At 39.7% G+C, this 18,463-nt stretch overlaps 1 protein-coding gene across 1 annotated transcript in view; it reads right to left on the bottom strand.

The window, feature by feature from the left end:
• The window catches only part of LOC111156815 (family with sequence similarity 160 member A1), a 155,284-nt gene extending 137,377 nt beyond the window's left edge, over positions 1–17,907 (bottom strand). The window contains exon 1 of the mRNA XM_022517902.1: positions 17,777–17,907. The gene's annotated coding sequence lies outside the window, so the exon portion shown is untranslated. The remainder of the gene's footprint in view (positions 1–17,776) is intronic.
• Between the last annotated feature and the right edge of the window lie 556 nt (positions 17,908–18,463).

An 18,463-nucleotide genomic window follows, 5' to 3' on the forward strand; every position in this document is an offset into this window, starting at 1 on the left:
TAGCAAATCCAATTCAACAGTGTATAAAAAAGCATGTGGTGGGACGCCTGGGTGGCTCAGCTGGTTAAGCAGGTGCCTCCGGCTCAGGTCATGATCCTAGCGTCCTGGGACCAAGTCCCACATCGGGCTCCTTGCTCGGCGGGGAGCCTGCTTCTCCATCTGCCTCTGCCTGCCTTTCTGTCTGCCTGTGCTTGCTCTCTCTCCCTCTCTCTCTAATTAAAAAAAAAAAAAAAAAAAAAAAGCATGTGGTACAGAAGGATGAGCAACAACCCTGGACTCAGAAGGCCTGGGATTAAGGTTCGGTTGGTCACATGCTATTTAATGTCAGTGGGCATTATTTAATTATTTAATGTCACCGAATCTTACTTTATCATAATTAACACCTGCCTCTCGACTGTAGATACTGAATCAAATGGGGAAAAAATGTGCAAACCCACATCAAACGATATTGTTACTCCAAATTAGAGAGCACTCATTTAATGAACTGCCACAGTGACAACCCAAATGGGAAGAGTCAACAGTGGGAGTTACCAGAATCAGAGCCTTAGGTTTGCTCTTGGCTGGGTGTCAAATTCACACTGTCACTCCTGGCAACAGAGTGCAGCTCCAAGCCTAAGGAGGCCCTTCAAGGATGCACAGGCACCTCCACACCCTTAACAAACTCCCAGAAAAATGACTTCAAGATTCCAATCCTGCAGAAAGTGGCAGGCACCACATCTCTCAGGCCCCAAAGAAGTACTTGACAACACTGCCATCCTATGCTTTTGCAGAAGCTGCATTTATTTTCCACTAAGGGTTCAGGCAGACTGCTTTACTGGAACCTATTACATAGCCAGCCACCCATTTATTCGAAAAAGGGAGAAAACAGATACACACAAAAGAAATTCATTACCCACGGGACATGTCACATTTAATGGTAATTAATCAAACTCTTCTCCCTTCGTGTAGAAAACCAGCCACATAAATAACCACATCGGGGATCAATGGAGCATCTGTTTCATCCTCTTAAAAAAAACAAATCAACTAGCAGAATGCTGCTCAGATTTTCTCGTATGCCTAAAGAAAACCATTCTCAGAGAAAGAAGATATACTTTCATTTGAAAAAAAAAATCTATAACTCTTTCCTAAATTTGTTTTCTCTACCATAATTACATCCTTTTATATCTGTGTACAACACGTATTAACACAGGTGTACTTGTTTGTAAACACACACTAAAAAATGTTAAGCTAGTGCCATCAAATATGAAGATAAAACTCAGGAACTTCCTTTGGTGTTTTAGGAAAGCAAATCTCATTTGCAAATGTTTCTGTACATCTAAACAAAATAACTATACTTACAAAAAAATGTCTATAATCTTCTGAACTCCTATCTCCTGAACAAAACGAAGGAAAAATTGCCCCCTCCGTAAATGGCCAGTATAGTCTGTCAATGCCCAAAATCTGGGTGTTTTTACTGCCTTTATTATTGCTAATATCACCCAAATTCAAATTCCATGTATTTTGCCATCCCCTCCCAAACTAAACTCCATGCGAATCTTCATTCCTATGCTCTTCAGAAAATCAATATTTGCACAGTGATTCTTATTTAGCCAATTGCCACTTTAACCAACATCTGTCATAGCTACCCAGCGGGCAGCAGTAGTACTTTCCAGTATCTCAGCAACTTGGGTCAGCTAAAGACACCTCAGACATAAAGGCTATACACTACTATGTCTATGGGGAGTTACTGATTCGAAAAATATACAACTTTAACACTGCCCACTGTTTCATTCAGGTTTCTCTGATTTAAGGTATTGCAAAGAATGCTTAGACTTGGGGCGCCTGGGTGGCTCAGTGGGTTAAGGCCTCTGCCTTCAGCTCAGGTCATGGTCTCAGTGTCCTGGGATCGAGCCCCACATGGGGCTCTCTGCTCAGCGGGGAGCCTGCTTCCTCCTTTCTCTCTCTGCCTGCCTCTCTGCCTACTTGTGATCTCTATCTGTCAAATAAATAAATAAATAATCTTTTAAAAAAAAAAAAAAGGAATGCTTAGACTTTTCTTTCTGGAAATTTCTGAACACATGCCTTTGAAGTCCTAAAAATATATTTGACTGGATTAGGTCATTAACTCCAAGACCACAATAAGTACTACTAATAATAGCGAAGTTTCAATAGCACTTCCAATGTGGCCTGCACTGTTTTAAGTGCCTTACATATAAACTAATAAAGGCATACCTCAGAAATATCACGGGTCTGGTTCCAAACCACTGCATTAATGTCGCAATAAAGCGAGTCAAATGAACTTTTTGGTTTCCCAGTGCATATAAAAGTTATGCTTACACTATATTTTAGTCTAGTAAGTGTGCTACAGCCAAAGGAATCGATATACCTATCTTAATTTAAAAATACTTTCTTGCTAAAAAATGCTAAACATCATCTGAGCTTTCAGTGAGTCATAATCAATGATCCCAGATCATTAACAAATATAAATATAATAAATAATAAATAATAATATATAATAAATAAATAACAAATATAAATATAATAAATATAATATATAAATATAAATAACATACTATAAATATATATAAATAATAATATAATTGTAAATAATATATAAATATAAAAAATAAATATAAATATAAGAATTTGACATACTGTAAGAATTACTGAAATGGGTGACAGAGACATGAAGTGAGCAGATGCCATTGGCAACTGGAGGCTGAAAGACTAGCTTGATGGCAGGGTTGCCGCAAACGATTTGGAAATAACACAGTTATCCGTGAAAGCAACTAAACGAAGCACAATTAAAGGAGATGTGTCTGAATGACTCTTACAATAGCACTACAGAGTACGCATACTATTATTCTCCCTGTCTCAAGGCTGAGGAAACTGAGGCAGAGAGGGGTGAAATAACTTGCCCCAGGGGACAAGAAGCAGAGCCAGGGTTCGAACCCAGGCAGGCGGTCTCCAAAGTCGGTATTCTGCAGCTTAGATTACACAGTATTTCTCAGGACAGATTGGCAGGGTTGATTTTTTTTAATGGACAGATTTTATTTGAAGAGAACAGTTGATCTCAATCTAGTCCAGGGGAAAAAAAGATTTTTCTTTTTTTTTTTTTTTTAAAGATTTTTTATTTATTTATTTGACAGAGAGAAATCACAAGTAAGCAGAGAGGCAGGCAGAGAGAGAGGAGGAAGCAGGCTCCCCGCTGAGCAGAAAGCCCGATGTGGGGCTCGAACCTAGGACCTGGGATCATGACCCGAGCCGAAGGCAGCGGCTTAACCCACTGAGCCACCCAGGCGCCCCGAAAAAAAGATTTTTCTATGTCTGTTAATAAGAAATAGTAAATGAGGAGGTTCCGCCTCATTACTTAATGGATTGTTGTCTTCTTTTACAGAGTTGCTAGTATATTAAAATGGTCCTCTTGGGGCCCAGAAACTACGGAGTGGCCACAAAGTCCAGCAGGCTGCCAAAGAGCAATCTCGCCACGCTCCCCTCCCCTCTCGGCACAAACGTCGGTTTCCCCGGGTCCTTCTGGACGTCTTCGGGGTTAGCAATTCCACGTCATTAAAACAGTCTCTAGTCATGTCCTGATCGTATCCATAAAGTCTCTCAGGGAAGGTTCTCCCAGACAATGGATGGAGACCTGTAAACATGAGCAGCATCTGTGCTGTAACTGCCCAGTCAGCAAAATGAAACATTTTCAGAAAAAAATGGGGGTGCAAGGGAATTCGAGTCCGGGTGGAGAATGGGCAGAAATGCAGAGAGAGGGTCTAATCGGCATGCATCAGGGCTCTGTGGCTATTTTATAACTACGCTCATTTTATGAAGTCATATATCAGAACCCAGTCAGCAATAATGTAGTCAAGGAAAATGAGGTTGTTAAAGAAAAAGAGAGATCTAGAATCACCTGAACCATCGGCTACAAGGGTTTAGTTGAGCAGGCTGGACTTGTACTGGGCGGGATTGGCCTCATGTGGGAAAGAGAGAAGCTCAGACCAGTAGGTAAACCCCAGGATCTAGGGTTTCTGCCCAGAGAAGGCAGCAAAGCCACAGGGACTAACTAGACGCCAGGGCTCCAGTTCTTAGGGAACAAGCAGGCCAAAGGAAAGGGAGACGGGGACACACATATACAGTAAAAATCGAGTTACAGCTTTTGTCTTTCACTTGCTCTTGCCTCTCTCTCACTAACCTTCTCAGCTTCTATCCCAACATACAGAAACACATCTTCAGACCCTGTGCACACTCCCGTTCTCTTCATCCACATTTCTAAATGAGAACAGGAAGATATAGCAATCACTTCTATTTATTGCTTTGTAATGGCCTAAACTTGTTTTAACGAGTTCCTACATTGGCCTTTTAGCCTTTTACTTTGAGTTGAAGATTGCAAGGTTTTCTCCTTTAAGGAAGATTCCAGTGTGAAGAAAAATACTGGAGACAAAGAGAGGTAAATAATGAAATCCCCCGAGACGGAGTCAACCTTACTTCATTCTTAAGGATACCCAAGGAATAGAGCCAGGGCCAAATAGCACAGCCATGCCTCTCCAAACAGCCCTCCTCTACCCTGGAAACGCGGTTGGAGTAAAACATCTTTACAACTGGACTCGTCCAAGTCCTGAAGCAACTGTTCCCTAAACGTGTGTTTGTGTTGGCTGGTCCCTCCTCCCTAGAAAACGGGAAACCCAGAGGAAAGGGGGCTTGCTGCAATCATTCCACAGAGGCCATCTCTAGATTCATACCTGAACCAAACATTACCGTAGCCAGGGGTTTCCAACCCTCAAAACCACAGATATTGTTAAAGTGAAAATATTCTGACACTTGACAAACCAGTCAGGAAGAAAACCAGTCAGGAAGATTTTACTCAAGACTATTACAATAGGTGTCTAGACTATAGAAAGAGGGGAGAGAAATCAGGGTCAACTCCAAATACAGAAAAGACAACCGACAATCTCTTATCAACCAACAAGCAGAGCAAGGGGGTCAGCAGATGGAAAATTACTAACACAAGGGATCAAGGATGGGGAATTCTTACTAAACTGATCTACCAGGATTCTTGCTGAACACAAGCCAGGGTGATCAGATATCAGGGATATGGAATTTGATCAGGGATCAAGGGTGATCAGATATGAAGAACAGGGGAATTTTCAGTAAACTGACTCAGCAGAATTCTTGCCAAAAGTGAGTTAGGCAGGCCAAAAACAGGATGGCAGCCAAGGCTGAGACCTGGTCAAGAAGGCTTAGAGGAGCCTAACTAAAGTTTGGGCAAGGAGAGTATCTTTGTCCACATTTTGGATCAGTCAGTTCTTTGTCTAGAAGAGCCAGTGTGTGCACTATAGCATGTTTAGCAACATCTCTGGCCTCTACCCACTCACTGCCAATAGCATCCACACCCCCCACAGCTGTGACCACCAAAAATGTCTTGAGACACTGCCAAATGTCCCCTGATGGCAAACGTGCCTCTGGTTGAAAACCACTGCTTTAAACCAAGGGTTGGCAGCTTAAAATATTTGGGGCTCTGCAGGATACCTACACAGTTGATCCTTGAACAACACAGGTTTGAATGACATGGGTCAACTTATATGTGGATTTTTTTCTTCCAATAAATACAGTACTGTAACTGCATTTTCCTTATGATTTTAATAACATTTTCTTTTCTCTAATTTACTTTAAGAATATAGTATATAACACCTAGAACATACAAAATGTATGCCAATCATCTGTTTATGGTATCAGTACGGCTTCCGGTCAACAGGAGGTTGTTAGTAGTTGAGGTTTTAGAGAGTCAAAAATTACCCATGGATTTTCTACTGAGCAGGGAGGTCAGTCCCCAACTCCCTACGTTGTTCATGGGTCAACTGTATGCTCTCTATACATACTCTTGTTTTTGTTTCTGTTTTTTTAGAGAAAAAGAGTACACATGAGTGGGGTGGGGTGGGGGGCACACACAGAGGGAGAAAGGGAACCTTAAGCAGACTCCACACCCACTGTAGAGCTCGATGCAGGCTGCATCTCACAACCCTGAGATCATGACCTGAGCTGAGATCAAGAGTTGGATGCTTAACCAACTGAGCCACCTAGGCACCCCCCTTTTTTTTTCAACCATTTAAAAATGCATAAACTATTTTCAACAGGTAGATTATCTTAAAAACAAAAAACCAGGCAGTAGGCCAGATTTGGTCCATGGGCCATTGTTTGCCAAACTCTGCTTTACCACTTTTTCAAATACATATAGACAGTACACAGTATTATATTTAATAAAATACCAATTTTCTTAAAAGTATGACTAGAGCCTTCATAACATTCTATCAATATTATTTTCTCAATCGACAGAAAACAGAACTAGGGGCAAAATCTTACAGCAGTCCACGGAATATTTTTACATTAGAAAAGTATGTTTATTCTCAACAGCCTGTAGAAAACTACCCAAAAAACATTCCCACAAGTCTGCCCTTTCCCCGCCAAACATAATCTAAACCTCATGTTCCCTTCCCTCAGTCCCAAAAGCCCTGACTATATAGTGTTGTTTTAGAGGTTTGTTTTCATTGCTTTTAAACTGACACTACTTTGGTTTATATTTAACATGTTTTTCACACACCCTCTCTTTATCTAACATTCTGGAATGCACCTCTAAAATTAATCTATTCCTGGCTACAGAGGTCACTGGGACACCTTATCTTACTTAAGGGTCACTTATATAAACACATATGCTCCATAATCCTCTCACTTTCTGCCTGTAGAAACAAATATATACTCGTATATTAATAGATTTGCCCTGGAAATGATGACAAGTTCAAAAAGACCAGGCGGGGGGCGCCTGGGTGTCTCAGTGGATTAAAGCCTCTGCCTTCAGCTCAGGTCAGATCCCAGGATCCCGGGATTGAGCCCCGCATCGGGCTCTCTACTCAGTGGGGAGCCTGCTTCCCCCCCCCCTCCTCTCTCTCTCTCTCTCAGCCTACTTGTGATCTCTGTCTGTCAAATAAAGAAATAAAATCTTTAAAAATAAAAAAATTTTTAAAAAAAGAATTTCCTTCAAAAAGACCCTAGGACTACACACAGGTAATTCTCTAATCCCACTACCCAATGTGAGAATTTAAGTTTTGTGGTGCTTTTGTTTTTAACAGCTACAACAAATGCCACTGGGGAAAATAAAAAGACTCAGCAACTTCTGTTATTTCAATTTACTATAGGGGAGGTCTAAATTATTAGGAGAAATAGAGAAAGGATCTCTAAACAAACTTAGTAAGACATGTCTAATATGTAAACTACAAAGTCTACAGGATACATCTGCCATCGTTTACTCTTCTTTGATTAAAACATCAATATACAACTTCACCTTTGAAGCTGAGACCCTAAAGAGCAAAGCAGCAGTTGATCATCAAAATAGAAGGCATAGTCATCTGAATTCCTTTTTAAATCATAAAAACAATATATAGTCATTGCAAAGAAAGTATAGAAAACATAAAGATAGTAAAAATCACTCAAAGCACAAGAGATGAACTATTTTTAAAGCTTTAATATCTGGGTGCCTAGATGGCTCAGTTGGTTAAGTGTCTGCCTTTGGCTTAGGTCAGGACCTCAGGGTCTTGGAATGGAGCCCCACATTGGACTCCTGGCTGGGTGGGGAGCCTGCTTCTCCCTCTCCCCATTGCTCATGTTCTCTCTCTCTCTCTCTCAAATAAATAAATAAATTTTTTTTAAAAAAGGGTTTTATGTGCTTGCTTCAGCATCACATACGCTAAAAAAAAAAAGGTTTTAATATCTTTCTTTCTAGTTTTTTTCTTATACTTTCTAATAATTTCATAAATTTCACAAAATCTGAAGCATAAGCGTGTATGTACACGTTTGGCAAAAGAATTGGCAACACATATCAATAAATAAAGGCGCTATATCTTTAATCTCTCCTGTCCATTCTTCTATAAATCTACCAGGAATCTAACTAGAATTATTACAAATGTCCTAAGCCTTTTGTCAAGGAATATTTCTAATAGTGGAAAGTTAAAACAAGTTGCATTCAGTAATAGAAAGGATTAAATATATACGGCTCACCCTTAGAGTGGAATGAAGAACTGTTAAAACTGGAATTTTTTATAAAAGAATTTAATGACTTGGGATCAAATCTTGATTCTTGCTCTTTTTCTTCAATATTATATCCTGAGAATTTTCCTACATAATTATCAAAATTATCCAATGTATAGAATTTAGATTTTAGATTTATAGAAAAATAAAGAGAAGGAAATTAAAGCCAAATTCCCCCCTTCTTAATCTCTCTTGTCAAATCTTTTGCTTAAATGTTCTTCTCCCGCCAGAAGATTGGGACACATCTCAATGAGATTTTAAGAAGGTATACTCTCAAATCAATAAGTGCAAATACCCAGAAAAGAATAATAGTTTAGATGTTTTATATACCTGCAATTAAATCTCACAAAATATCTCAAAAGATTGCTAATTCTCTCCTTCCTTATTTTTTTAAAGATTTTATTTATTTGAGAGTGAGGGAGAGAGAGAACACATGCAGGGGAGGGGCAGAAGGGGATGGATAGAGGAGGAGGAAGAGGGACAAGCAGACACTGCACTGAGTGAGAAGCACCACCTTGGGCTCATTCTCACAACCCTGAGATCATGACCTAAGTTGAAATCAAGAGTCCAATGCTTAACCAACTGAGCCACCCAGATGCCCCTTCTCCCCTTTCTTATTAAAAAATTCCCAGTTTTGGGGCACCTGGGTGGCTCAGTGGGTTGGGGCCTCTGCCTTCAGCTCAGGTCATGATCCCAGGGTCCTGGGATTGAGTCCTGCATTGGGCTCTCTGCTCAGCGGGGAGCCTGCTTCCTCCTCTCTCTCTGCCTGCTTCTGTGCCTACTTTTGATCTCCGTCTGTCAAATAAATAAATAAAATCTTTAAAAAAAAAATTCCCAGTTTCATAGTAGCAGCCAATATCTAAGGCAAAAACTCTACGTATCTCCCAGCTTCCCTTGCAGCCAGAGGTAATACGGTGATACAATCTGACCAATGAGTATGAGGGTAAATCCACTGAAAGCCTTTCAGGAAAGCCCCTAAAAGGGGTGGGAGCAAGAGGCAGATTGCTGGCAAGCTCCCTCTTTCATTTTGACCTTTCTCTTCTTTCCTAGAATGAAGACCTACAGATAGCTAGATTTCTGATACCAGATGAGAACACAAGGACAAGGATCATACCCAAGAGAGTGAAGCAGAAAGACAGACAGACCTGGGTCCCCAATAATCAAGAAACTATTCTACTAAGCCTGGATAGCCTAGTGCTAGACTTATTTTATGTGGAAAGAAAAATAATCCCCTAATTTGTTTGAGACATTGATTCTGGTAGTTACTTATGGGTGAACCCAACCCTAACGGATACATCAACTTCAAGAGTTGTTTTTAAAAAGGTAAGATGCAGGTGGATTTGGCAGAAATCAATCAGCTCACTTAAATACTTGTTTACTCTTCCACACAATCAAGATCTACTGAAGAACTATACTGGGCAGTGGAAACACAGAAATAAATCATGTGTCTTACAGGCTGAGAGAAGCAACTGAACAATCAAAACACAGTTTGATGACTCATCATCAAAGATGATCCTCATCTTTGGGAACAGGTAGGGAAAGAATAGGTATGCTACAAGAAGAGATAAGAAAAAGCATTTAACCCAAATTGCTGAAAGATAATTGGGATCAGAGGTGGCTTTCCAGGTTGATCTGAAATTTAAGTTGAGACCTGAAAATGGAAACGATAGTGTTAGCCAGACAAATGAGGCAATGAGGGAGGAGTATTCCAGGTGAAGGGAAGAGCAAAGGCCCAGAGGAAGAAGGGGGACATGACACACTGTAGGGAATGCAAACAGTCTACTATGCCAGAGCACAGAATTGGAGTGGGAGTGGGGACGGTGCTTCTCCTGGGAACTGCCAAAATTACACATGCCAACCCTTTCTGTGCCAGACAAGTCTCTGAGGTTTTTTTGTTGTTTGTTGTTGTTGTTGTTGTTGTTGTTCTTTTATTGCTATAAATAGAAATTAAGGACCAAGAGAGGCAAAAACAGAGATATCATTTATCTTTTATTCTCTTTCAATATGCCAGATACCACCCAGACATTACCTGCACCTTTCAAGCTCTCTGCCTTATGGTGAGATCCTTCAAATGCCTGAAACACCTTTTCCTTAGAACTGGTGGGGCTTACTCAACAGTGGAGTGGAATAATAGAGGACTCACCCAACACTAGAACTGATGATGGGGGGGACAGGCTGGTGAGCGTGCAAGTGTCATAGTCAGATATGCTACAAGGAAGAATAATACACTGGTAATAATATAAAGAAATGGATGGAAAAGAGGACATGGGTTATAATCGCAGGGGTGAGAGATGATGGAGACCAGGGCCAGAATACTTACAATAGGAAACAGAGAAGTGGAGTGTGCTTTTGAGAGAGAGTTAGTAGGTAGGCTCAAGAGGACTGTGCAGACATGCAGAGGGAAAGAGGGTGAAGTAAAGGGTAATCCTAGATGGCTGGGCTACTGAGAGAAAAAGGCAGCAGAGCACAATGATGAAGACTACATACTCTGGGATTCCGTCTCCACCGCTTTAACAGTTCTGCGACCTTGGGGAAGCTACTTAAGCACCTTGTGCTTCAGTTTCCACATTCCTATAATGGGAATAACAATAGAATCTATCTCAAAGGATTTTGTCAGAGTTACATAAAAGTCCATAGAACAATGCCTGGCATGTAGGAAATGCTGGATAAATGTTAGCTACATAAAGGGTGATGGTGATGCCATTCACCAGGACAGGGAACGTGAGGGGAGGCATAGATTTCTAGGGAGTAGAAAGAGGAGTTTTTCAGATATTTTAACCAGATCTACCTGTGGGACACCCAGTAGGCAGCTGATTGTACGAAGCTAAAGCTCAGAGGGGAGCTCTGAGAACCAGGTGCTACTACAGAAAGGGTGATACAGAGGGGACATTTGAGCAAGGCCTGGCAAGCATGCAGAAGTGGGCCCTGAGGGGAGATCATGTGGGTGAGACATGGAGGAAAGAATTCACATAGTCCCTAGGGCACACTGACATTCAGGGGAAAAGGGGAAAAAGATTGAGAAGGAGCAGTCACTGAAAGAAGAGGAAGACTCACAAAAAATAATTCTAGTAAGGTTGTACCATAAAAATTGAAGAAATAAAAATATGAATGACACTGGGGGGAAGCAGAAATCTTTCCTCTACCCTTCTAGGTTCTTTCGGCTGGTCTGGTAATTAAATTGACATAAGACAGATTAACAGGAGAAAAACAAAATTCATTACCTACATTCAGGAGCCCCATAAAATATGTGACTCACACACAGTTGGGCAATTGAGGTTTATATACCATCCTGAGCTAAGGAGAAGGGGGTTGGGGTCTGAGACTTTGAAGGGGAGAAAGACAATTTACAGAAGGATGGGAAGAGCTCATATTTGGTAAACAAATATTTTCCATGCCATGCAGAGACAGAAGGACACAGAAAAGGAACTTGATCTCCAGGCCCTCCCCCCAGCTTACCACAGCTAGACCATATTCTTTGTAATTATCTCTGGTGATCGTTCTCTTCCTGGAACAAGCCCTCTATATAAATTCTTTTAGGTAGCTAAGGGGGAGGTAAAAGCTCTTCCCAACTCTTTTGGCCTTAACTGAATTCAGCTCAAAGTAATCCACATGCCAAAGTGGCACATTTTAGGGAGGCTTGATCTGAACTCCTTCAGAAGTCAGAGGAGGGGAATGCAGCACACACAGAGAACAAGCTCAGAGATTAGAAATAAAGGGTAGGGACAAAAAGATCTCAAAAAAATGCAGTAATCCCTGAGAGCCAGTGTTTAAAGTTTATTAATTATCTTTATAAATTACCTAGAAGAACCACATAATAAAATCTTCCAGTTGGTAAGAGTCAGAAAGCTCTTTTAGCGAGCAAACTGCCTTACTAATGAGGATAAGCCTCAGAAAAATCTCATGTAGTAATCTAAGTAGGCAAGAAAGAGTAAGATTTTTCAAGATAAGAAGTCAGAACATAATGACTTCAGTGAAAAATAATCCCAACTGCATTTTACAAATAAAGTTCTGGCCAGGGCACCAGCATGCTAATAAATAAATAAAATATTTAAAAAAAAAAAGTTCTGGCCTCCAAGCTTTCAGTTACTGAACCCCCAACCCAAAAAAGCTATTTTTAAACCATATACTTCAGGACTTGAAGGAAACTCAGAGACACCCACTGGTTCAGATCGCAGATATGAGAACTTGCTAAAAAGCAGACAGTGGAGTCATCCAAGACCTACTGATTCAGAATCTCAGGGTATGAAGTTAGAAAAATTTACTGTTTTTTGAAATTTTTAAAATAAGCTCACCAGATAATTTATGCGCACACTAACATTTGAGAACCCTTGATTTATCCGATCGGGAGACCAAGGGCAAAAGAATGTGAATGGCTTGGACAACAGCACACTGCTATGAGAGGGTCTAGGGCAATTCTCAAACTTTAATATGCATCCGAATCATCAAGAGGTTTTGTTAAATATAAATATCCAAGTTCTACCTCCAGAGTTTCTGAATCAACCCTGGAATTTCCATTTCTGTCAAATGTCCAGGCGAGGCTGCTGCTACTCATCTGGGGACCACACTCTGACAACCTCTGGTCTGATGCAGAGTCATTAGAGACTTTCCTCTGTGTACATCGATTCAATACAGCTCTGAACCCTTACAGACCAAGAAAAGGCAAAGTGTTTCAGGAATGATGTTGAAATGAAATAGAAAACATGACCAAACATAAATTACATACATTTATTCTAAGCCATTCTGATAAACTAGAAGACACATACAGAGCTGGAAAAGATCCAGACTAAGCTAGGATGAAATTACAAGGGTCAGGGAACATGTTAAGAAACAAAACCAACTGAATAAAGAAAAAGACCAAATTCACAAAAGAAGGTAAAAATAGTTCCTGATGGTAAAATCTATAAATTAGGAAAAGGTACATGCAGAATGAACAAATTTCAGAATAACATTCAAGAGCTGGTTTAATTATTTGTCTTTTTAATTTATTTGTCTTTTAAGATGTCATCTTGAGTATCTTTCTATTTTAGTCAACTCAGGAAATCTAGTCCCAAACCGGTCTTGAGGCTAGATTTTTTTTTTTTTTTTTTTTTTTTTTTTTTTTAATTCAAAACCACTTTTGAAAATGGTTTCCCACTGGTCCTGCACAGAGCCTTGGGAGCCACAGAGAAACATTCCTCACTCACCGCCCCAATCCTGCATGACTCAGATATCCAGTATTACCGCAGAAAGACAGCATTCTAGTGCTGTTCTAACTGCTACTCTTTTCTCATGTAGACAAGTCTTAACCCTGAAATACTATATTCAAATATGCAATTCTCTCAACAGCTCAGGATACCTGTAATTGCCTCTATCTACCTGCTATTTGTCTCGCCGTTCCGAGAACATGTCCAAAATCCGTACCCAGATGAATTCCCCTGACAGCATCTCCTCAGGACCATCAGACTCATTTTATATCATATTGCCTCCCAACTCCTTTCAAACCCATTTTCCATTTATGGAACTTGCTGTGCTACCTTTAGTATCTGCTATCATTTCCTCCAAAGAAACTAATACACCTAAAGTGTTCAATCCTTTCATTTTCCATGGGACTCCTACACCCACCTAAGCTACTCCCTCTACCTTCTAAGTACCTTGACTAGGCTGTCCCCTCAGTCACATATATTTGCTTTCATATTCTTCCCACTCAGCGTCCAATACCCTCCTCACCTCCCAAAAATAACCTCACTTCTAAGGGTACAATATCTGGGTTTTGACCTTTTCAAAACCAGTGTAAATATCGTTCTGTCAACACACATACTGCTTTTTACAGCTAAGAGGCAAAAACAGGTTCCAAATAACTTCTGCTACACAGACAGGTGAATCGTTTGAGCTGGCTGAAGGTTTTCCCCAGGACTCATTACTGGTTATTCTTTACCATGAAAAGGTTGATTCTTTTATGTTTAGTTGAAACTAAAGCTCCCTAAAACATTAGAGGATCCTTCATTGGCCAGAGTTAACTGGGAAAAAAAAAACCCGTAACAGGTCACAGACACACATACACACCCATACCTAAAAACCAAAACTCAGAGTTTACCATAAACAAAGCCCAAATATAAGAAGTCACTGTCCACCAATTAACAAGCATAAAATTTAAACACAGGCTCTATGCCAACCTACATTTACTAAGTCTTAGCTTAAAGTGGGCTTCAAGTCTATGCAATGCCCTATCGTTTCTGAAATATCTTCTTATTTACAAACAGAGGACTTTCTGGAAATTCCTACATAGATAAAACACAGCCATTTATGATCTACTTTTCTTTTCCTTAACCTAAACTGTCTTTAAAAGCATAAACTTTGCTGGGCACCTGGGCGGCTCAGTTGGTTAAGTGTCTGCCTTTGGCTCAGGTCCAGGGATCAAGCCCCATGTGGAGCTTCCTGTTCAGCTGGAAGTCTGCTTCTCCGTCCCCCCACCCCCACCCCCAGCTCATGCACTCTCTCTCAAGTAAATAAATAAAATCTTTTAAAAAAAAAAGCATAAACTTTGCTTCCACAAAGAGTGTTGGTAAAACCAGATACACAAAAAGGAATGAAGTTGGACCCTTACTTTACACCATATACAAAAATTAACTCCAAATGGATCAAAGACCTAAAATAACAGCTAAAACTATAAAACTCTTAGAAGAAACCATGGGGGGAAAGCTTCATGACGTTGATTTGCTCAGGCAACAAAAGTGAAAAGAGACATACTGAACTACATCAAAATTTAAAACTTCTGTGCATCAAAGGACAGAGCAAAAAGGCGGCCCACCAAAAGGGAGATTTTACACACACACACACACACATATGTATATATGTATATATATACGTACACATATATATACACATATATGCATATACACACACACACATGCAAGCCCTATATCTGATAAATGGTGAACATCAGAATATGTGAGAGAAAAAAACCTACAAATCAACAACAAAAAGACAAATGACCCAATTAAAAAATGCACAAAGGACTTGATTAAATATTTCTCCCAAAATGGTACACAAATGACCAACAAGCATATGAAAAATCTTTAACATCACTTATCATTAAGGAAATGAAAATCAAAACCTCAAGATACCACATCATACCCATTAGGATGGCTGCTGTCAAGAAACAACCAAACAAAAGAACAACAAAAGCCCAGTGTCAGTGAGGATGAGGAGAAACTAGAACTCTTGAATACTACTGGTGGGCATGTAAAATGATGTAGCTGCTGTGGAAAACAGGGCTTCCAAAAATCAAACATGGAAGTACCATTTGATCCAGCAATTCCACTTCTAGATACATACAGCCAAAATAACTGAAAGCAGGGACTCAAACATATTTATATACCATATTTATTATGTACAAGCAGCATTATTTGCCACAGCCAAAAGGGGAAGGAACACAAAAGTCCAACAATTGATGAAAGGATAAACAAAATATGGTGGAACAGTATTCAGCCTTAAAAAGTAAGGAAATTCTGACACATGCTACAACATGGACGAATGTTATTCTAAGTGAAACAAGCCACTAACAAAAAGACAAATACTATATGAGACCACACACATGAGTGATCTAGAACAGTTAAATTCATAAAGCCAGAAAGTAGAATGGTGGTTGCCAGGGACTGAAGGAAGGGAGACAGAGATTTGTTGTTCAATATAGCTTCAGTTTTGCAAGATGAAAACATTCTGGAAATTGGTTGCACAACAATGTGAATATACTTGATAATACTGAACTATATACATTTAAAAATGGTAAAAATGATAAATTTTACATGGTACGTTTTAACACAATTTTAAGGTATAAACTTAATGGAATACTTCGTACTAATAAATATTTGAAGAAAGAAGCATCTCAAGGTAATAGCCTTTACTTAGGAAACTACAAACACATTGTTATTTTAGATGAAGTAATTATGTCTCAATATTAACATGCGCAGAATGCTATAGTTGTACATATCTTTTAAGTAAAGGTATAATCTGTGCCCTTGAAAATAGCTAAAAAATAACACTTTATACACAAGGTGTGCATTCCCTAAAATTAATAAATTTATAGGAATAATTACTAAAGAATGTACATGGTAATGAAAATAACTTCGTATCAAAGGCCACTATTTCATTTCATTTTAATACTCCCTTTCGTTTGATGGGTTCAAAGAGCTTCACAAAATCTCAGGACACCGTATTTTTTCTGTTTGAGCCATGAATCACACAGCAAAACTTTCCTCACAATGTTTACTGAAAAATGCTGGGCTGGGGCCCCTGGGTGGCTGGCTCAGTCAGTTGGGCTCCTGACTCTTAACTGCAGTTCAGGTCATGAACTGAGGGCTCTGGGATAGAGCCCTGCATTGGGCTCTGTGCTCGGCAGGCAGTCTGCTTGAGATTCTCTCTCTCTCTCTCCCTCTGCCCCTCCCCCACCACTCCCTTTCGCATGTGCGCTCGCGCTCTCTAAAAAATAAATAAATCAAATCTTTAAAAAAAAACAAAAACAAAAACAAAAACAAAAAAAACACTGGGCCGAATGCTAAGTGAGCGTAGCACAGACCAGGGGCCTCCAATGCTTCCCCACTGCTCTTGGCCATCCACAATTGAATAAGAGACCTGAGATACAACTTATTAGCAAATTGAAAGAGCAGATATTTCATGAAATTTAGTGTTTGGCATCTAGATGTCAAAATCAGATTTATCCATTAGCATCTAAGGAAAAACTATATCCATTCTGAATTTAGACATAGAGTTCAAAGTACATTTTTATTCAATTACATTCTCAATTTGATCAAATAATAAGCTACTTGAGAACATAGTCCTGTGCTGTTTTATTCAAAGCAAAAATCAAAGAAATAACTAAGTAACACCTTTACATAAAAAAAACACAAAGATGAGACAGAAATATGAATTTACTACCTTGGGAGTGTCAATCATTGACAGCTCCTGTAACATGCAGATTCCCAAACCCTTCCCCCTCCCATTCTGGTTCTCACATACTAGATTGGGACCTAATAATTTGAATTTTTAACGTGCATTTTTAACAAACACTCTAATAATACTTGGAGTAACAATGCAAAACACACCACCAGTAAGATGCAAATTACACTGGCTCAGAGGTATACCTTATAAGGAAGTTTAGATCTCATCTTATTTAACCTCATCAATACAGGAGCCCTTTCTACAATGCTGACAGATTGATTGATTGATTTTAATAAGAAAGAATACCAGCATATACATAGTCAAATAAACAGCACATGCTGCTCTGTAAGCTTATAAAAACATATTGCTTATTTTAACAATATTGCCATTGTTTGAAACCTAGAATCACCTTTTCTTAGAATCAGCTTTCAATACAGTGTATAAGCCTTCAAACACACAAATTACAGAAAGGAAAACTGTTTTCATTATATCACTGCACTGTCTGGCTTTTGATCAAAATTAGAGCCCCCCAGATTCACCACCTTAGCACTAAAGGAGTTTTGACAACTTCCCAAACAGGCCCCACAGGGTTGAGATTTGCCACCATAGAGAATGCCACCAGAGGATTAAGATGCTATTCCAAAAAATAAATAAATTTTAATGTTTTGAGTAGAGGACAGTCTCCCAAAAAAAGAACGGTTTTGAACAAGATCATGTTGACTTGGACGTGTGAGCTCAAGTAGGCTTTTTTTAAAGCATGTTATTAAACATTACTGAATTCATATCAATAGTAGTAAGACATTACCTGTGATTGCTCTCTTCAGGAGCCTACTGCTGAGCTGTATTTGTGCTCTCCACTGTATCAGAGCGACAGAAAAGATTTCTCCAACACTTGGCACTGCTGGAAACTCCCAGAAGAAGGCTTCCAAGATCTGTAGAAAGAATTAAAAAATTGTCCGGCTATCATTAATAAACTAGGAAACCCAATCTAAGAATCTCAAGTTTGTCTCCCCTCCCTTTACTGCCATTTGTGGTTGCTGAGTGGGTTCTCCTCAGACTGCACTTAGCTTTATCATCAAGGAAATTAAAAGCAAAAAGTCCTGTCCCTGTGCTTTAATAAAACCACTTTTTTGCACCAAAAACATCACAAGAATTCTTTCAAGGCTGTTGGCTCTGAACCCCACCACTTCATCTTTTTTTTTTTTATGATTTATTTACTTATTTTAGAGAGAGAGAGAAGGGGGAGGGGCAGAGGGAGAGGGAGGGAATCCTCAAGCAGACTCCCTGCTGAGCATGGAACCCCATGCAGGACTCAATTCCAGAATCCTGAGATCATGACCTGAGCAGAAACCAATAGTCAGATGCTGAACCAACTAAGCCACCAGGTGCCCCAACACCACTTCAAACCACACCAATGGGGACTAAGGAGGGCACTTGTCCTGATGAGCATCAGGTGTTATATGGAAGTATTGAATCATTGCACAACTGAAAC

Source organism: Enhydra lutris, unplaced genomic scaffold (genome assembly GCF_002288905.1).
Source record: "Enhydra lutris kenyoni isolate GAN:26980312 unplaced genomic scaffold, ASM228890v2 scaffoldscaffold3, whole genome shotgun sequence".
Taxonomy (NCBI): Eukaryota; Metazoa; Chordata; class Mammalia; order Carnivora; family Mustelidae; genus Enhydra; species Enhydra lutris.